At 44.3% G+C, this 21,978-nt stretch overlaps 1 protein-coding gene across 5 annotated transcripts in view; it reads left to right on the top strand.

The window, feature by feature from the left end:
* The window catches only part of NTM (neurotrimin), a 972,209-nt gene that overhangs the window by 82,463 nt on the left and 867,768 nt on the right, over positions 1–21,978 (top strand). The gene's annotated exons all lie outside the window — the stretch shown is intronic.

The following is a 21,978-nucleotide window of genomic DNA, read 5'->3' as shown; positions in this document are numbered from 1 at the left end:
GGCTGGTCTTGAACTCCTGACCTCAAATGATCCGCCAGCCTTGGCCTCCCAAAGTGCTGGGATTACAGGCTTCAGCCACTGTGCCCTGCCAGGGATATAGTGCTTTTGATGTCACTGGGGAAATTTAGCCCTTGGCTGAGCAACAATGTTGTAGAGGAGATTCAAGTACTGATAGAAGTCTGAACAAGATGACTTTATTTTATGAAAATATTGTGATTCCGAGCTTTCGTAAGCTTGTGCACAGTGAGAACTATCAATACAAAATATTTTTATTCTTCAAATAGTTTAGATCATTTTCTCTGGATGTTTTCAAGTATAAGGGAAATTGTGAAGAGGATGGTATTGGTTGCCAAAGCTGCCCTTGACCTACATCTGAGAGACGGATTGCCTGTGAATCAGAATCTATGGATGTGCCTATGCGCAATCACTATTTCTTCATAGCCAATAAGACTTGGGTTGGCCAGTGTGTTATAGTTCCAACCTCCTTATCGTTACAAAGTAGAATGCCTATTACTCAATCAGTGGTTTGGATGCCATAGAGATATAGAAATCTTAGAAAAGCTTCCCATGAATTCTTGTATCTTCCATGTTTGTATAATGACTGACACCCGTATTTAACAATTTTGTGTCGGTGAAGAGAAAATTAGAAAACAACTAAAGAAAAGTGTCTGTGGAACTGACATTAAGAGATGAGACAGACCTATGAACATGCAGAAGCGAAAAGAGTTGAACATATAGAAAAGAGATTAGAAGGGCGAGTACCAGGGCGGAGTGTGGTGGTAGAGGATTATGAGCAAAGGTTACAAACTTGTAGTTATAAGAGGAATGTTATGGAGACGAATGCAGAGAACAGTAATTGCAGTTAATAATAATGCATTGTATAGTTGACATTATTTTAGGAGAGCAGATTTTAAGTATTTTCACCACAAAAAAAGAGATAACTAAGTGAGGCAATGAGTATATTAACTACCTTGATTATTATAATAATGTCACAATGTGTATGTATACCAAAATGTCACATTATACACTCTGAATATATATATAATTTTTCTTTGCCAATTACACCTTAGAGAGATGTGAGAGATAAAAAGCTGAGACATTCAAATTAAACATGCCTTTATCTTACATTTCAACAAGCCCAAGAGGAGCAAAAACACAGGTTTACACACAAAAAAACTGCATGTAAATATTTGCAACTGCTTTATTCATACTTTTCAGTAACTGGAAACCACCCAAATGTCTCTCAACTAGTGAGTGGATAAAAAACAGAAGAGCATCACACAGTGAAATACTACTCAGCAATAAAAAAGAAAGAAATGCTGATGCTGTTACATGTTTTGTGACAAACTCAAATGCAGATCCAAGAGGCTGAATACTGTATGATTCCATTCACAGAACATTCTGGAAAAGGCAAAACTATAGCGGCAGAAAACAGATCAGGTCTGGGGTTGTGGGATAAACTGACTACAAATGAGCATAAGAGAACTTTTTAGATGACAGAAATGCCCTATATCTTGATTATGGAGGTGGTTACATAACTACACGTGTGTTGAAACACATAAAATACACTGAAAATGGAGAATTTTCCAGGATGTCAGTCATATGTCAGTTTTGAAAAACAAACAATGATACAATAGTTAAATATACAAACAATAATGACAAAACAGAGAGGCTAGTGAGGGCTGAGTCAGCCTTACAAGAAGGAAGGGTGCAAATTGCATATTGAAGCTAGTGAATTTGCTTCAGTAGAGAAGGGTTGAAGATTGTCAGCTAAATGCTGCTTTTCTGTGTCCTGAGTTCCCTCTTCCTTGGTTGAGACTTGCCACTGTTTCAGTTCAGGGAATTTGATTCTGTTTCAATGGATTCCTTTCCTCCTACATGGATCCCGGCAAATGCCAAGCGTGTCCTGCCCTCTTCTCAGCATTGGACAGCAACTTCCAGAAAGGGCCTGGCAGCAAAACAGCCTTCTCCCTGGAGCAGGCCCACCTAGGGTGGCCCAGCATGGCTTGTGGCTCCCAGCTGAACAGTGACAAACATAAGGCTAACCTGAAACTAGGAAGAGCCACTTATCTACTCAAGGAAAAAAAAAAAAGCATAGATAAGAAGAGGTTATTTGGAAGATTCAAATACAACTTCTCCGCATCTTCTTTGCACACACTGCAGCAATTGCCGGCCCTTTAGAGAGCTGACCTCTGGCCCAGGTGTGCCCTCAGATCAGTGACTTCACCTCCTGGACCTTCAGCCTTCTCTTCTGGAAAAAGATTATAAAAAGATTATAGGCTCAATGTTCCATCTTGCTGCCCTCCTGTCCCTCAATGGAAAGCAGCCAGAGGTTGTTAGATCTGAGCACAAGCCTTGCTCTCCAGCCACAGCTCCTGGCGGCACCCTAAATGATAGCAGCAGGTACAGAATCCCTGAAGCCAGGGCACGTGCATCACCAGGAGGTCCTAGACCACAGCAGAGAGCCAGGGGTGAGGGTAGCACCCGGCTCTGCCCCTCAGTGTGTGACCTGGGCACAGCTGAGCCAAACACTTGACTGCCATTTTCACAGCTGAGAGGTGCAGCTTGCTGGGTGGCCGCTGGGGCCCCAGGCTTGGGGATTAGCATATCAGCCAGGCACATGGCGAGTATTTACTCAGTGACAGCTTCTAATATTATTATTTAATGTATACATGTCAAATAGCTCATTATATACTTATTAATACATTTATCAAAAATAAATCTATTGAATTTATTATGCATTATGATTACTGTTATCTTGAACTAGCTTTACATTGTCCTACCTTCATAAACCTGACCCCTGCAAATACTCTCCTTCCTGACTCTTCTTTGTTGCTGAAATCGTCCATGTGGAATCCATGCTGGGGCACCGCCGCCTCTCAGCCTCAACCCGAAGCCGCAGTGCCAGGCATGCTAATCAGGCAGTGGCTCCAGGAGAACGGGCCCAGGAAGAGAAAGGATGGGGCCTGGAGGCGGCAGCCTGCCCTGGCAGCTTCTGGCTCCCAGAGATTGATTTATCACCGGGTTTCTGACGAATGTGTGAGGAACAGGACTGGTGATAAAGCAGCACGAGCCATAATTAAAGTAACAGCTCTTGTTTTTTAAACCCTGTTTATGCGGTGCCTGGCTTTCTAGGCAGTTTCCCTGTCTCCTACTTGAGGACCGAGTGTTTCCTCCCTCTGGAGATTGTGGATGAGAGGCTGCAGGAGGGAGGAGGGTGCAGGGAAGCCAGCAGGAGGAGCAGTGGACAAGACTCCAGGAAGCTGGCCCCTTGGTCCTTCCTTAAAGTGTCAGACAAAGCAAGTCCTTGGAGACCTAGCACCATATGGAAACTTTCTGGGAACGCGGCAGGGAGTTGCAAACATACTGTAGAGCCCTGGAACCTTAGAAGACAAGAGAATGATGTGTCAGGACTCCTGGCCTCCCCCTCCCTACACCCGCAGCAACCCAGGGAAAGCTGGGGGGCGGGCAGCAACAAGGGAAAAGGGGCCCCATCACAAATTCTTGACTGAAGCACTCTCTGGCAGCCATCTCTAACCTGGGTGGTACGTTTCACAGGTTATAAATTAATGGAGGCTCCGCAACAGACTTGCCTCCCTAACAGGATTCCCACCCTCTCTCAGTTTCCTTCCCTCTTCCTGGCTCCCTCCTCCTCCTTTTCATTCTCCCTTTCCTTATTGTACCCTCCCCAACTCCCAATTTGGCAAATATCCTACAGACTCAGGCAGTCTGACACCTCCAACAAGCTCACAAATCAGAGATGTCTTCCGCCAGAGTCCTGGGAACCAGCAGTGCCCCAAGGGGCCAGGACGCCCTTCTGCTGGCTGAGAACCACAGTCTGTGGAACTTCGGCTGATTTTCATCTGTCAGTGTCTACGCCGGGCTGCGAGGTATCTGCCGAAGCCACAAGGAATGCTTAGAAAGTTGGTCAAATCCTGCAAGTGCTTTTCCTAAAATCCCGAAGCCTCCGAATGTGCCGGGCCGGGTTGATAGCTCTCCTGGACAAGGCCCCCTGTTTTTATTTTTGCTCCATGTTTCTAGAGCTGTGATTTAGGGGTGGAAGCCTTTGGAAAAATCTCACATGCAGACACACACATTATACACATATACACACATATGCTGCACCGAGTTTAGCTCTTTCCCAGTTCTTCCTAATGGTGGATGAATTCCTAGAATGGATAACCCCAGAATGATTTATATTTGGCTTTGCTGTATGTTAGGCAATTAATGCACAGTGGCATGACCCTCCCACTTGGGTTTTGCTGGTGACAAATGAGTTTGCATTTCCTGAATACTAACCAGCTGGGTGGCGAGGTGGAGCTGCTCAGGGATATGCTGTGGGCAGATGAGCCTACCCACCTGCGGGTGCCTCAGTGCTCCAGGGAGGCTGGCTCCACACACATACCATAGCACATTCCTTCTCTGCAGCCCAGACTGGAAAATGGAACTGTAAACTTGGAATCACACCACAACCTGAGAAAAATCCAGCTTACTTTTCTTACACTAGGAGTACTGGACTGATGGAGGCAGGAGGCTCCATGGCCCACCAGGATAAGGTCATTCCTATGACTTTGCCCAGGTTGCCAGCTTACTATGTCTTGTCCTCCCACTATTAAAGTTCTTGTCATGCGTGGGGTCTTTCATACCAGGCCCTGAGGCCTAAGTCCTTGGGATCTGTGTACTCATCTGTGGTATCCTGGGACCTGTGATTTTACAGAGCAGAGCACAAACTTGGATGGAAAGTCAATAAAGTATTGAATTCCACAGCGAATAGCCTTTTCCTTTGTCAGAATTCCAAATTGGGTCATTGTTAGCACAGACAGACAGGACTAGATACTCCCCTGAATGCACCAGAGCCATTCCCAAAGTATGGTATTGCAGGGCCACATGGCGTGAATTGCACCTAGCTTCATAGAAAAGGTCTGTGGTTGACTCTTGGCTGTTCCCGGGAGCAATGAAGCCCCTCTCTGTCCTCCAAAGCCACAGCAGGGTAACCTAATACTTGCTAATAACCAACAGATGGCTCGTGGCCAGCAGGGGGTATGGCCCTTTGAGCTACCCTTCAGGGTAGAAGCTATCACCCTGCAGGAGTTTCAGGCAAAGCAGGATGTGTGTCTATCAGGAACCTATAAATTTTTGCCCAAAGCCATCAGCCTTCAGCAGAGAGAAGAGCAACATGTGAGCAGGTGCATGGTCGATTCCAGATCTGCTCAGAGCCTGCCAGTCCCTGACAGCCAAGGGTTATGCCCATCAAAGGAGCCCACAAGAGAAAGCAAGGGTCAGAGAGAAGCAGCAAAGAGGAGCGGGAAGACAGAGAAGGAAATGTTAATCGAGAGATGTGGGGAGGAAGTCTGGGCTGCAAATGCAGCCCAGATTCATTGACTTCTTCTTAAGGGCCAGGCCTCCTGTAAAGTGAGTTTTATTTAAACCTTACCACAATCTTATTACAACAGGTGCGATTATCATTGCAGCCTTAGAGCTAAGAAAACTTGGACTCTAAGCATTTAAGTAACCTGGTCTTAGATGCATAAACTTGCCTAAGGCTTAAGCAATTGTGGAGGTTTGGGAAAAGTGACAACTGAGGTCAGCTCTTGAAACTAACCCCTCCCTGGAGTTGTGCAGGCTGTGTGCTAGCCCTTCCTCAGTTTCTCTTTGAAATGAGAATCATTCTGCTATGCTCTCTCCCTAGGATGTTATGCCACACGAGTTCTGTGTGTTAAATTTGCAGCATTACTAGCCTCTCAGTAATTATCTCCACGAATTCCCTCCTTTCCATTGAAATTAGGTCGTTGGGTATATCGTGGTTCCAAATCGCTGCAGTTGCTGATACAGCAAATAGAATCAAGTGTATAACTAGTATCCTTAGAAAGGAGACAGCTTTTTTGAAATCAAAATCATGTTTTTTTTCTTCTTTTATTTTCGTTGTGTTGGAAATTTGCAGGCTTATTCCTCACTCAGTGTCACACTTTCACAATTGCATGGGTAAAGGGAATGAAATAATTGGCCTGCTTTCCAGCTCACTGCATACCCACTGACACACACAAACTTGTGAGCACACGTGCTTGCACGTACACACACACACACATGCAAGTACACCATACAGGCTCTCCACTCAATCTTTAGTTTTCTGGCCTACAGGGACTTTGAAGAATTGCTTCAGAGGTTTTGAGGGAATGTGTTCTCTTTCCGGATCCATGAGTGGCGTAGCTTTAAGGGCAAGAATTTACCGGTGCCATGCCCCCCTCCGATCTCTCTCCATCCTGGAGATTCAATGGTTTATGTTTGAATTTCGCAGGCATGGGAAGAAACTGAAAGTCAGTCACTCGGAAGTTCTAAGGAACTCCTTTCATTGGCCCAGGGTCTTGGAGAAGATGGGGGTTTCTCCCAGGGTAAAAGTCCGTGCTCCCCCGCCCGCAGCGGATTTCCAGCTCTATGGAATCCCCTCCCACATGGTGGGAGCTCCCTCTGGGATTTCCCCTCTGGAATCCCCTTCCACACTCTTGGCGGAAACCTTTCTCTTCTCCTTTCATTAGCTCTTTTCTCTACCTAAGTAAAATCACATTTCTGCAACATTTTTTGAGTCTGATGTTCGCTTTACGAGCATACGGTCCACCTGCAGTGGCCCCACTGCTTATTCCTTAAGAGATTGGAGGTCAAGAACCCAAACAATCACCGGCATCCAAGAAAAAACCCGGTTACAGTTTGAGGATGATGAAAAATAATGTTTTTAAAATGTCTATTTACTATCAGTAAAGGAAAGCTAAGGAAGGAAGAGAGTACAGGAGGAAAGAAGAGAATGTGAGAGGAACTAAGGACAAAAAGATGGGGACGAAGGGGCCAAGAGGGCAAAGAAGGAGAGGGATCCCAGGAGGAAGTGAATGGTGACTCAGAGAAGTCCTTGCTCCTGACAATCATGCCCTCGACTGTCTCCATTTCCGCAGGAGATGTGTTAATTTCTCTCATTCCCATGACTCATCAGTAGTGGTCAGGAGGAAGCCCACCTCCCACCAGGAGGGCTCAGGACTTCATCAGCCCACTCAGCCCGCAGCCTGCAGACATCGGTTTCACACAAACTAAAAAATTCAGCTGCACTTCGGAACTCTATTATGCGGCTGAGTGGAGAGCTGGCCATTATGAAAGCTCCCCCAGATGTTCTGGTAGTGATTCTTCAAGGTAGAAACCTGCCTTGGCTACGTGTCTGCTTATGTTCACAGCCCTGAGATACCTGAGTGTTGAACTAAACCAGTGTTACTCAAACTGCAAGCTGCAACCCATGAAAGGTTATTCAATAATGTAGTGGCCTCCACTTATAATTTATTTAAATAAAATAAAATAGAATTCCCAAAATGGTCAACATATAGAAAGGATATTTCATGAACATTTTAGTGGAGTGTGTGCTGTGTGGGTCACAGTCCAGACAGGCTAAAAGCCACAGGACTGAATGACCTGGGAGGTTCCCAGAGAGTCTGTGACCCCTGAGTGAGCTGTTCCCCCAGCCACTTAAATCTTGAAAATATGGGCCGGGAAGGAAGTTTTCTGATCATAAGCTCTCCCATGCTTCCTCTGTCTATGGGATTCTATATTTAAGAAGATGCTAACACATCATGGGCCTCCAAAATGTTCCCAAACTTCTTGAATCACCTCTTTGGACAGTTCCCAAGTAGTGCAGTGGGGGAATGGGATGAGGTAGGTTCAGTCTGAACTGACCTAAAGGAAGGGCATTTAGTAGAGTGGCTTCCACAATGCAGAGCTCCCTTGGCTGGCAGGTGCTCAGCCTGCCCACTCGCACTTTGCCCGCCCCCCTTCCTGCCCGTCTGCTCCAGCCCCATCTGATTGATTGGCTGGCTCAGGCCACCTAATGAGAGGCAACACCCCATATGACAAAGCCCATGCTGGGTAATTGGTTGATTGACATCCGAAGGATGTGATTCCGTGTGCAGCCCCACTTACAGATAATGTGAATGGCTGAGGAATTAAAACATTGCTCGATGCTTAATGAATGCAGCATGAGCCTCATGTTAGCACATGCCAGCTGCATCTCTGAGAACCAGGAATCAGCAACAATTTCTAAATTATTTATCAGTTCCCTTACCTCCACCCCAAAAGAAAGTCAGCTTATGCATTTATTTATTTCATGGGCCAATATGCAGAGTAATTGCTTTGGGTTTTTGTGAATTTTTTTTCTATAGGTTTTCTTTTTCTGATGCTACAGTGAAAAAAGAGAGAAAATATCATGTCAATGTCATTTGAATCATAATAGCTACAAATTCACTCCCCTGAATAAATAGAGAAGCTTATTTATCAAACACAGACAAGATGTCTGTCGAGTTGTTAACAGAGGAAGAGAGATTTGAGGAGGCAGGAGCAATTGCAAAAGTTTGCATATCTTCAGAACTCCCTAGGGAGGTGCAAGCAGCTTTTTCCCCAGCTAGGAACTTTCTGTTTTGGCAGCTGATGGGCAGGCAAAATTGGCTGTTCCACCTTCACAGGGTGAGAAGGGCAGGTAGTTCGGGCATCCTAGCTGAGCCTGGACCTGCCAGGTAAGAAAGTGCTTGTCCCCATTCCGATTCTTGTCCATTTAAGGCAGAACAATTGGATAAAATACCAAGGTGAGTAAGCAGATGGAAAGCGTTGGTTGTTCTTACCAGTGCCCTGTGGCTCTAACTTTTTTATTCTGCTTTTTCATCTTATTCTGGCAGGGCAGGCTGGTGTTCTCTGTTACAAACACAAGCTCCATTTCGGTTTTTCCTGGGTCTCCCCACCCGTAACCAACCCTTCTGCATCCCCACTCTCTACCCGCTGCCACTGTGAGGCCACCACTGCTGCCCTGTGTGGGCTCCTTGAACGCTTCTGTAAGAAGCAGCACAATGTAACTACAATGGCTGCTATCTTTGTAGGGCATCTTCTAAGGGCTTTACATATATTGCCTCATTTAATTCTCATGATAAACTATGATGAAAACAAGCTATTTTTACGGCACTTTGATATAAATGAGAAAACCAAATCCTAGGAAGGCTGATGACTTGCCCAAGGTCAATCCCAGGATTTGAACCCAAAGTCTTGCCCACTACATTATACTGCCATCTCAGGAGACAGAAACTGGCTGCACCTCGGGAGACCCGAAGGCCATGCCTGACAGCTGAGTTGCCTTGGGCAAGCTCCCTATTCCTCTCTGGGACTCAGTTGCTAGGCAGCTGGTAGACAGTGTCACAATGATAAGGTGGGTTTAGGACAAGATTCCTGGGGCTAAACCCAGGTACTGCCGATGTGCTACCTTGGGTAGGTTACATGAGCTTAGTTTTATCATCTGTAAAATAGATAGAATCACAGTACCTCCCTCACTGGATTGATTTTGATGATCAAATAACTTACTACATGTAGAATAGTGAGAGCCAAGCGTGGAATATAGTTAACTGTCCATGTTCATTATCATTATATAGATTTTGTCTGTGTGTCCATCTTTATAACATGAAGGGATTCAATGCAATCATATTCTAAAGTCTAATTTTGTTTGGAAATTCTATGAAACTGGTCTGCATTTACATTTCCTTAGAGCTCTGTAGCTGTTTGTGGTATTATTTCAATGAGAACAAAATTAAGCGACTGAGCTGTGGAATAGCTTACACCTGGGTATCTCCTCTATATGGGCACAGCCTGTCCTCTTTTGCGCCTTATTTCATATGATGGTATGACCCTTACATTATCTGCCACGGGCGAGGCAGCGTTACTTTTTCTATTTTAAAGAGCTGTTTTGCTATTAGCCTGGGGATAGAAAGTTAGTGAGAAAGTAGGACTCTAATGCATATACACCGCTTCCAAGAGAGTTCTCAGTTGTCTGAAAGGCAGAGGGATTTGGGCCTTCTGAGTTCAACTCCTAGCAAGGAGGTGCCCTAGAAAAGAAGCTTTTGTCTCACTGTATTAGCAATTTTTCACTCCAAAATAAAAGACTGGGCAAAGCATCCTGGCTCTATTTCACCAGCTCATTTTTCTCTAAACACCAACATTTACCAGCTTTCCTTTTTCTGATGAGAGAGTAATTAATCTTCTCTCCTCTAGACCCTCACACTGGCACACACTGCAACTATCTTGAAGGCAGATGGTTCTCCGGGAGAGGAACGTGAGATAGGCCAGAGCAACAGGAAGGCTTGAAAGTTCAAAGTCCGGCCAGTGGGGACCAGCACAAGTTGCCCCAAAAGGCTCCCCCGGTTACTTCGGGGCTATCCTCTGGGAGCCAGCTCTGCCTCTGAACACACCCTCCTTGGCTCACAGGCACATGTGCAAGCAGCCCAGGTCTGCCTTACTGTGCAGCAGGGCTGTCGAAGGTCCTGAGAAGAAGGGAGAGGGGAGAGATCCCTGAACTTAAAAGGGAAAGCAGCCAGCTTCCTGGAGCTTTTGTCAAGGAAGAGGCAGAGAAGTGATGCTATGAACACTTGCATTCTCAAGCTCCAAGCCTTTATTATCTAGACCATGTAATCCATTTCTTAGCTCTACCATGCTTGCCGACTAGAAATTTCATCTTTCTCAGGAGATCATAAGCTCAGACTTGACAGGAAACCTTCCTGCCATACATTCTTACATCCTCTGCAGCCTAACATCAAGCTGGAAACATATTAGATGCTCAGTGAATTCCTGAACAATCAAATGCGATTGACCAAACTGGACCTCACAGACACGTTATTCACACATGACTGTTGTCAGCTCTTACTCACCCAGGCTCAGGAGGGCAGTCTCAACCCAGATAACACCCCAAGAGAAGCTAATCCCCAAGATAATTCTATCTATTATTTCTCTAAATACAATGCACAGTTTTGTTTACCTATTTGCCTCTCCAAGGAAGTTTTTCCTTGGTTAATCCAATCACTCCTTCAACCAGTTTTTATGGAATGCTATCTGGCAGGCGCTGTCCTAGGAAATTCAAGGGTAATGAAGCAGCCCTTCATCTCTGCCCTCTTAGGATCCATCACATATCGGGGAAAGATAGATATGACACCATCATCACATGAGCTATTTCATTGTAATAGTTACATATGCTACTGAGGGATGACGAATATTTTAAGAGTGTGTTACAGAAAGCCCACTTAGATCTGCCTGGGAGGCAGGGTGGTAGTGGGGGACGTAGTCTTTGAGGACATTATATTTACATTAAAACTTAGGGAATGAGTGTGAGAATTCCAGGAACATTGGAGTTTGAGGTGACAAGGTTAAAATGAGTTCTCATTTCTAGCTGTGGTGAATAGCTGCGTAGAAGCATGCCGGTAAATTTACTCTGTCCCAAAGGCAAACACTTGCTCCAGGGTCTTCGGCATAGCCTGCCTTGTTCATGAGTGAAAGGGCAGAAGAACTGCTCCTGGAGGTTCTATCTGTGGACTGGGGTTGTGGGGATTTACTCCGATCACCAGCTGCTTGTCTGTCTACCTAGAGTGTTCTGTGGAGTCAGTCTGGAAATCCCTTCTTGCCAATGACTCAAAGTGGGAAAAATAAAAATTCACTTATGGAGAGATTCCAGTGGGAGCATGGATATGCTATGTGGTGTGTCATGGCTGTGAATTCCAACCAGCCTCCTGAAACCAAGATGTTTCAATTAACAGGAGGCACTTCAAACCTGAACGTCTCTCTTCCCTGGCTTTCCAGTCAGAATGCTGTTGTATAAATAACAATACGCTGGCCCCGTCAGGGGCGGTAATTGAGTCTCTTCTTTCTGCTGCCATCAGCGGGATTCCCTTGAGTGATTTACTGTGTGGCTATTTAATTGGGTGACACATGGGGAAGTCAGACCTGCTTTGTTTAATTACATTCGGTATCCCCCATGCGTGGTGTCAGCACCCACTCTCTGGAAGGGCTCTTGGGCATTACCCTTGCCCAGGAAATTATTACAAAGGTGTTAGGGAAGACCAGGGACAGAGAGAAATGGCTAGATGTTTGAAAAAGGAAGGGAATCTGGATAGAAAAGAAGACTGATCCTATGAACAAAATAGTTGTCTGGTTTACAGATTTAACTTGTTCTGAACCAAACATTTAAGTGTGTGTGTGTGTGTGTGTGAGAGAGAGAGAGAGAGAGAGAGAGAGTGTGTGTGTGTGTGTGTGTGTTTGTGTGTGTGTGTGTGTGTCGGGGTGGCTGCTAAAGGAGGGGAAAGAGCATTAGAAAGTGCACATAATCACAAAATACAAGATAACAAATGTTCGGTGTCACAAGAAAGACACAGTCATTTTTCCAAAGAATTTCAGCACAACTTTCTTCCTATGTAAAGGAAATGGGGAGAAGGGGGTAACTTTAAAAGAGCTGATGGGTGTTTAACAATGAATATATGTAATTTTACACCTTATCATAGCCCTCTGAGGTAGTATTTAGCATACCCATTTGATAGATGAAGAAACTGAGGCTAAAAGACACAGCTAATAAGTGGTAGACATTCAATTCAGCCTCATGCCAAGTCCAAAGCCCACATTAATTCCACTACAGCCCAGAGATTTAGTGATCACTTGATCTTTCTTCAGGCTGCTTCTATGCCACACCAAATAATTGCTCCATGAAATATTAATTGATTTTCCACTGTGTACATAGAATAGATTTTAGCCTTGTAAGAATATGAGGAACAATAATAATACTAATAACAATGATAATAATTGCCAATATTTGCAGGGTGGTTACAATTTCCTAGGATTTGTTCAGAATACTTTATAAATATTGACTCATTTAATGAGATACTTGCATTAGGTAACTGGACTGCAAATATATCCCCACAATGCCCCTGAACACTGAGCCTCTCACCCATCATTATTTGCGGCTGGGTAGCAGGCAGGAGCAGAGAGGAGGCTGTAACCCACTATGGAGGCCAAGGTAGGCAGGGGTGCCTTGGGCTCTGGCATGGCAGCTCCAAGCCCAAAAACAAATCTCCCATGCTTTGACAACTGCTCGAAGAAAGTTCCCTAAGGGAGTACATGAGCAGAACGGATGGATCCTGGATGGGGAGGGAGAGCTTGTGAATCAGTCAGTGAGGGAGTATTCACCAGACACAAACTCATACATTTTTTACGTTCACTCACAGGGCCTCAATCTTCCTCCATGCCTGGTGATACCGCACATAAAGATGGCCTTTCTCCTCTCAGCAAAGAGGCAGGGATAAGCAGGGTTTCAATCTGATTAGAAGAACTAGAGAGTGGACATTACTTAGAATTTCCTAGCTGCAAGGTTTTGAGAAGTTTGGAAGCATAACTGAGCTGGAAGAAGGAAAATGAAAGGTAATGAGGTGTGGCCGTCCCAGGTATCACAGCGGCGTGGTGGAGAAGGAGTGGGCTCACTCTCTCCCTGGTTCCCTCTGCTTCTTTCAAATAGAACTCCCTGCTGAGGGCTGATTCTGCCCCTTCTAACACTGCTTCTGGCTTCTCCCCAATTCTGGCCAATCCATTCCTTCTGTCTCTGGCGTCTTCACCCTCTCCTTCCCTTTGACTACCATTTCTTGATCTACTTTTTTTTTTTTCAAACTATTGAGTTTTCCTTTAAAATTATGGTGGGGGTGTGTTTGAAGTCCAGTTATCTAAATGCAAGTATCTCATTAAATGAGTCAATATTTATAAAATATTCTGAACAAAGCCTAGAAAATAGTAATCACCCTGCAAATATTGGTTATTACTGTCATTGTTAAATGGCAATTTTATTTAAAATTAAGAATAAAAATAAACCCTAAAGATGTCTTCGTCTAACAGTGGTCTTATCTTTCTCCTTCCATTCTCATCCAGCTTTCTTTAAAAAGTAGTTCACACCCCCACTATCTTCACCTTGTTCTCTCATTTTCACTCCTCAGTCAACTGTAATCTGGCCTCTAGTCTTACTTTTTCATTGAAATTACTTATTCAAGTCATAAACAGTGACCTCCTGCCCAACAAAAACTACCAAGTGCTTTCAGCATTCTCTGATCTTCCTCTGAACATATCCACGTCTCTCATCTTTGTAGCAGTTGACACAATTAACCCACCCCCTCCATGCGGAAACTCTTCTGCCTCAGCTTCTAAAGTAGATTCCTCTTTCCCAGTTTTTCTCTTACAGGGTTGGTTTATTTGGGGCCCAACCATAGCTCACCTCTTGCTCTACGCCTTCTCCTTGGCAATTTCATTTATGCTCATGTCTTAAAGTCCCATTTACATACTAGTAATTCCCCAATCTGATCTCCAGTCCATGAGTTCCAGCCCTACATGCCCACCTGTCTGCCAAACAGAGTCACCTGGATGGCTCCCAGGTACCATATGCCTCAAGCTCTTTATATCCAACATCACATTCATCATCTATAGCTCCTGCTCTGCTCTCTTCCGAATTCTCTTTCTTGATTTGTAGTATCTCCATCTGCTCAGCTGCCTAGCCAGGAACCTGGACTTTTCAATATTCATCTCTTCCAGTGCTCCATTTATAACTAGTAGCCAGTCTTGAAATTTTTATTTCAAATATTGGCCCGTCTTATCATTCCTGATACCACTCTCTTAGTTACAGATTATCATTATATCCTTCTTGGACCATCGCAATAGCCTCATCTCTATTCTCCTTTCGCCCCCCAAACCCATCCTCCATGCTGCTCCCAAAGCGATGTTTCCAAAATGTGGAGCTGGCCCTATTAGTACCCATATTTGACCAGGCATAGTGTAGTCCTCTTCATGTCACAAAGAAAGGCTTAACATATATGATGCTGGGCTTTCTTCCTATCCTCATTGCCTGCCCTTGCTCTTTATGGAATAACAGTGTGATGCCACTTGTAATTACCCCAAACTATCAAGTCCAAATGTTTCCTGGCCCTCTGCTCAGAGTGTTCCTTCTGCCTGAAACACCTCCATTCCTCTCTCCTCTACCATCTCATCGACTACATTGTCTCTGTAGTCTGTTCTCTCTGTTGGCTGGACCCAGTTGGTCATAGACATAAAGAAGCAACTTTTGCAAACCAAGCCCCATCTTATAAGCAGACAGAGTAGGTGTCTGCCCACATGGTTTGAATGGTGAGGCTTAAGGAAGCTGATAACTAATTGTCTTTTATTACTTAAAATTATTTCATTATAGGGTTATTCCTCCAATTTTCTTTGCATTTTTGTTCTTGGAGAGGTCTCTATCTATTTTTCTGAGAGGAATATAATCCCTTAAACCTTTGTGAGTTTCCACACATGAGAAGGGGGCCATGACAGGTAGCAGAGGGTAAGGCTCTTGGAAAAATGGGACATGAAATAAAAAATTGAACTGAGGAAGAGGAGGGTTTTTGAAATGTAGGGAGCTGACAAAGTGCTATATACAGCAGTCAACCTCACACATCTCTCTTGGGAAGGTCGTGTAGGTGATCTAGTAAGTTAGGATTCAAGTTAATACTTAGATCACTTAGAATGAGAAAATATAAATATTTTTTCTAAATAATACAGAATTATCACCCACATAGCCCTACGTTCATTTTCTTAAAGAAAAAAAAAAAACTGCCAAAGACAGATTATTTGTTTAATGGGATTTTATGAGATGAGCCAAAGTATACCTGGGCTTTAGAAATGAAAGATAAAAATAATGAGCTCAATATCTTACAGGTCATGGGAGACAGAGTCAGGAAAATATGATGTTACTATGAAAAGACTTGGAAGAGAAAAAAAGGCAGGAAGGTAAAGACACATTCAACAAATGTGTTGAGCATCTATTATGCAGACACTGAGATATAGGCATAAGCCCTGCCTTATCTGCCTGGCACATGGCAGGTACTCAGGATAAATATTTGTGGAAGGAAGGCGTAAAGGAAGGAAAAAAGGAAGAAGGAGGGAGGTGGGAGAGAGGAAGTGGGAAAGGGAGAGAGGAACGCCTGTGTGTACTCCTTAGTCTGTCCAAGACGGCTGAAGTTAACTAAATCTATATTTAGTGTTTAGCTTGTCACCCATTGTATGTTCCTGTCCATTGTATGTTCTTCTAGAAAATTAATAATGAACCCATTCTCCACTAAGTTTAGGGAAAACTCTACCATGCTATCTATAGACTGTGTATCAACTCACTGTGTTAAATGTGATGAGTTATTTCACAGACAAGTGAGTGGCAGGGTTGGGGTCTAAAACCAGGTAACTGTAGGACCCCAGCTGATCATGTACCTGGGCTCCGTGGGTGTGCTTGGGGTTGGAGGAGGCCTCTCTGCTCGCTTGGACCGCTTGCCAAGCCAGCCATCTGTTACTTGTCCAGAAGAGGGAAGGGAGGTAGCATGGTGCTCAGGGCTGTGGCAGGTCCAGTCTAGGTTTCCTAATCAGTCTATTATTTACAGGCTTCAGAGTCAGGGGAGGAGGGACAGGCTTATAACCTGTGATGAGAGGGGTTTATGTGTGTTCTGGGCAAGTTTTGTAAGACAGCTGCCCCTATAAAGGATTTATCAAGACAATAAAAGAAAAAGGAAAGAGCCTAAAGACCCTCTAGTGAAAACAGCCTTTTTATGGTATGAGAGTATAAGAGGGAACACTTTGAAAAGCAGCCACACTTTCCCTGCCCACTCCTCCCACCCCTTCTCCTACTCAGCCCACATAGGCAGAAGAGCTCTCTAATCTTCATCTGAGGGGCTAAATACTATAAGAATTTAAAGTTAATTTTTGTCTTATGACATCCAGCCTTCAGCACCATACCCCAGATGGGTTTTCCTTTCATTAGGAATGTCTTTCTTCTTTGGGCTATTCTTGGGGATGAAAGTGAGGAACTTGGGGGAACTTGCTATGCATACCCCACACCCTCTGTTTCCACACAGTGATAATAGGTTCAGCTTGACAAGCATGTCTTAGGCCTCAGCGAGGGTTTGATCTAGACTCTGGGAGGGTAACACAGCTTAGAGGAGAAAGCGTACGCTCCGAGGAGAAAGGTGAATTCGATCCCCAGACGATGGAAGAATCAAATCTATTTGTATCGGTGTGATCACAACCAGCAGTCTCAAAGAATCCTGGTCATAATGAATCTCCATCTCAGAGATTTATGAAGTCAGAATAGAATGGAAGCAGTGAAGAAACGCATCCAGAGTCCAGAGCTATCAAGGAACAGAGCAAGGACCCCAACCCAGGTTTCCCAAGTCCAAGTCTTATTCATTTATTTCTACCCCACGTCTGCCTTTGGGTTGGTGCTGCCATTCTCTGTGGCCAGAGCATCTAATCTGAACCAGGTCTTCTTCTAGTCAATGTGGTCTACCACTGGTTGGGAGGGAGAGAAGGAGAGAGAACAGAGATGAGGGGTCACTGTGATTCCAGAGTTCAGAGGCTGTTCCCTCTGCTTCCTTTATCAGCTTGAATGTCAGTGTCCAGTAAATCATATCCGTGCTGTTCTCCTTACTCTCTTCTACCTCACTGAATAATCTCTTACAACTCTTTACCTTCATAAACCCATTTGCTGATGATTCTCAAAATACTATTTCCCAGATAGGTATGTTTTCTAGATCTCTCTTCCCAGATGTATCAAAAGTCCCTAAAATGCATGCAATAAAAGCTGTACATATCATCTCTACTCCCTGCTCACCATCCTGCCCCTCGTCCATCAGAAGTTCAACTTTATATCCTGTGGGTCACACTACATGCCTTCCTTATCCTTACCTACAACGTTTAGCTGGCCACCAGGCTCTGACAGTTGTAGCTCCTTAGGACCAGTGGAACATGCTCTCTGCCTTCCTTGCATTTCCTTGGTTAGACACAACAACTTCTTGGCCCAGGCTGCAGTAGAGACCCAAAGCTGACTTTTCTGCCCCCACTTATCTCTTCTCTCACCGCTTTCATAATAATTCTTCCCAAAGAAACAAATTCAGTCAGATCACTCCCCTTTGTAAAATAATCTTTCAGGGCAAGTATTTTGACTTTTCATGACCCAGCCAGTATCTGCCATTCATGTTTCATTTCTTCCTACACCTAACCTTTCAGCCTGATAGCCTCCAGCATGCAAACTTCCTTCATCTTGTTTTTGTACTCAAAATATTTGTATATCATGCTTTCATTGCCTGGATTATTTTGCCTTCTCTTTGTTACTTGGCTACTTCAAATTTAGGAATTAACCCCTACAGGGCACACATCAGGAATTAACTCTTCTGGGGAGCGTTTCTGGACACCTTGCCTAAGAGGCAGGTAGCATACCAGGGTACCATGTGAATATTTCTGTCATAGTGGTTATTACATTGTTGTATAATTCCACATTCAGCTAGGTTTTTATCTGCCTCCTCCGCATGACTAGGAGCCTCTTGTTTTCTGCCTCTTGTATGGTTAGTGTCTAGCGAGCCTGCCTGAGGGTAGAAGTGTTTAGCAACTAAATTACTAAACGAATGAAGGCAAGCTTCAGATGGATTAGTAGTCTCTGTGGCTATCCCAAGCGCATAATCATAACGAGAGACTCTGACCACAGTTATAATTGTTAAAAATAATGTTCCCATTGAATTTCTTCAACACACAGCTCCACAGGAAGAGACTCACCACTCTGATATTCCCACCCAGGAATGGTTAAATTTCAAAGATGTCTAGTTTTGTCCAATGAAGTTGTTTTAAAATTGAAGCTAGGCGTCTCAGCCCAGTGAAAGCCACAAAGTACTTTTCCACATAGCCCAGCACCTACATTTCAATCCAGTCTGGCTCTTTACTTGGTCCTGCCCCATGCCTTTGCTGGGTGTTGGAAATAACCTGTGGATTCCACGCAGCTCCAGGGCTTGAGGAGCTCGGTGAACACTCACTCGCCCAGGGCAGCACTGATTCCTAGTGCCCTGCACACCACCTTGCAAAGCCAGGGGCTTAATAAAGCCTGGTTTATGAGCATTCTGATCACGATGACTCAATTATCCAATTATTCATAATTCATTTAAATAACCACCAAACTTGTTTTGAGCACCTGCTATATGCCTTTTATACAGAGATGAATTAGGGACATTCTCTCTGCCCTTGTGAAGCATTTTAGGGCTTGGTGAGTGAGAAAAATGTCCCAACAGGCAATTATAAGGCAATGGAAAACGTGTTAATAGAAGTCTCCACAAAGGGCAGGTTTTGTGGACAGGAGGAAGAGAAGAGAATATTCCAGACAGACAGAACCACATGTATAAAAGGTGAGAAGGGTAAGAGAGAACATGAGAAGTTCGAAGAACTGTTAGAGAGAAGCTGGGATGCCTCACAACATGAGAGCAGATGGGTTATTTAGGGAGCCTGGAGGAAGGAATGGTGAGAAAGGAGATTGCAGAGGCAAACTAAGGGTTGCCTACGGCGGAACAAACAGAAAGGAGGCTGCAGCCAGATTCAAGTTTGGATCTCCTCACCTTGGGCCCTAGGGAGCACCATATGGCTCTGGAACAGCCAGAAAAGTGGGATCTACAATTTTCCAGGAAAAGAGTAGTTCTGGAAATCTGCAGACCAAACAGAGAACTGTTGAATTAATGTAAGAAAGGAATGATGGGGAAATGATCTGGGGCTGTGGCAGTGAGAATAGAAGAAAGGGAGTGATCTCAAGGTCATTGCGAGGTAAAGGTGCAGGTGATACGCCATTGTGGGTGGGAATAGCAGTTAGTACAGAAAGCAAGTCAGGTGCTCAGCTGCATGCCAAATTGAAGCAGGCGTAAAAGCTCGGGAAGAAATATTAGCAACATTTTGACAAAATATTTTTTTAAAAAAATCAAAACCAGTGTTAAAAAAATATTAACAAAATATCAAAATTTAAAACAGGCAGGGTCAGTATTACTGATTTTTCCTTTTGCCTGTGGCTCTATTATGGCTTGACCTGGTGCTATACTGATCCTAGCTTTATTGAAACTTTTGATATGTCATTCATCATGGGTTTTTGCATTGATTTCATTGTTAAAAAAATACTGCATTCACTTATTGTTTATCTTGATTACTTTTTTTTTTCACTCTCTTAAATTTTTGCACTGACTCAAGTGCTTCAACCTACTCCTAGCCTTGGAACTGGGTAAGAGCAAGGCGGGGCGGGGGCGGTTATCAGGAATGATTGCAAGGGTAACATCAAGTAGGGTGCGTTAATATACTGGCACGATGCCTTATGCCATTGACGCACAACTCTGTCTGCTCCTAAAAGTGACTTTGTTTGGATACCAGGATGCTACCTTTCCTCTACTCACCAATAGCTGTCACTTGATACTACGCATTTTCACCAATGAAGACATCATACAGACCCCCCATCTCTACCCTGACTTCCTCCCTCTGAACAAAGTGAGTTTGGGTCTCCCATGATGAAACTCACATGCAGCTTGTGTACAACTTCCCTAAATGCCACAAATGCTTTGGAATAAGCATGAAAATTGGTTTCTAAGCTCCAGCAGTTTCTAAAATAGGGGTGGTTTAAAATAAAAGCAGTATGATAAAAGGGATTCCTATAGAGCAGATTGTGGGAAATAGCAGTGAGCCTCCAAAACAGAAAACCTGCGGAAAGAGTCAGAAAGAGCATCTAGCCATTCCTGAGTAAGGGCAGCGTGGGCAGCAACTGTGGTCTTCCAGGAAGAGTGGCCAGCTCTGTCTCCATTTCTTCAGTCTTGGAGTGGGAGAAACTCATTTCTTTCCATCCCTTGAAGCTTCTTTTTACTTTACGTCCTGGCTTGATGCAGATGTAATATATTCTGTCAGTGCAAAATTTGGACTGAAATATATTGTGGCCTTTGAAAACTGAGGAGGGAATTGGGTGATTTTCCAAATTCATGGCAATGTACAGATGAATACATTGGGCACAGTGGAGCAGAAGTAGGGAGGGTGCTAGGAAGTGTACTTCTGGTCAGATGACAGCATGTAAAGCAATGCTTTAATGGAGACAACAATAGAGTAGGTAAAAATGAACATTGATATAGAGAATTTGATACCTATGGACTGTGGCTGGAAATTTGAGTAGAGCACACCTGATAACTTCAATTTCCTTAGAGGAGTGGGAGAGAAGGTTGTCTTGTAAGAATATGGGCTTGAGGTAAATATTTAGCAGAATACTGAAGGTTGAGAGAAGTAGAGATTGAATTAGCCAACGATACCAAACGGACTTGGAAGAGTCCTAGCAGATCCCCTGAACACGAGACAATGAATATGTGTGGCTCCCATCTCCACAGTCACGTGAATTGTGTTTCTAGCTGTGCTCGGCTTTCTGGGCAAAGGCTTGGAGAAGGTGAGTCACAGGACTGACCCCAGTTTGGGAAGATGCAAGGCCTGTGAAGAGTGGAGGGTGCTGGGTGCTGGAAGAAAACAGGGGACTTCAGACGTGTTTGATATCAGGGCAGTGTCTGATGTGGCCAGCAATGGCAGATATGAGCAGTGCTGCTAAGCCTTAAGCTTCCAAGTTTTACGCAGCTTTCTCATAACACTAGAAAGAGCTGAGGGAGCTGTGTGGTTGCAGGGGCCTTTGCAGGGAAGCACCCTAGGTCAGCATAGGCAGCCACATAGCCAGTGCTTTCTAGCAATTAGGCTCCCTTTGGTCCTCTTGGCATCCCCTTACCATCACTATGAGCTCTGCATTGTTAACAGCACAATCTCTGCTTTTGAAGTATAGCCACACAGCCCCATCTTAGGGAGAATAAAAAGCCTTATTTGCTTCTCTGGGACCATTAAGAACAGGCCTGGTGAAGACGGCATTGCCTTCCTGTACCATGTAAGCTCCCACTAGTCCTCCTACTCATAATGAAAATGCTCGTATATGAGAACCAATGATGAAGGCCTCATCCTCAGGTTGATAATTAAGACAGATGCCACTAACATTTCTTAAACCATGCTGAATACAGCTGTCAGGGCAGGAGGGAATTTGAGAAGGCGGTATGTAATTAACCTAGTTGGAACTGGGCCAGGGGACCCAAGGTTAATGGCCCTGGGAATGGGAGCATTAATGACCACTAATGGTCAAGCCCCTTTTCATGTCTTACTCATTAGAGCTACCTTTTATATTCTGTAAGATCATGGCCTTTGGCTTCAGGACCAAGGGTAATGGAGAATTGCCACTCCCCCCAGACGATGTGTTCTGCATTCTGCCAGCTTCTGTCCAGCTCTTGATTCCCCCACCCA

This window comes from Cebus imitator, unplaced genomic scaffold (assembly GCF_001604975.1).
Source record: "Cebus imitator isolate Cc_AM_T3 unplaced genomic scaffold, Cebus_imitator-1.0 Scaffold0, whole genome shotgun sequence".
Taxonomy (NCBI): Eukaryota; Metazoa; Chordata; class Mammalia; order Primates; family Cebidae; genus Cebus; species Cebus imitator.
This window is presented reverse-complemented; position numbering and strand designations above follow the sequence as displayed.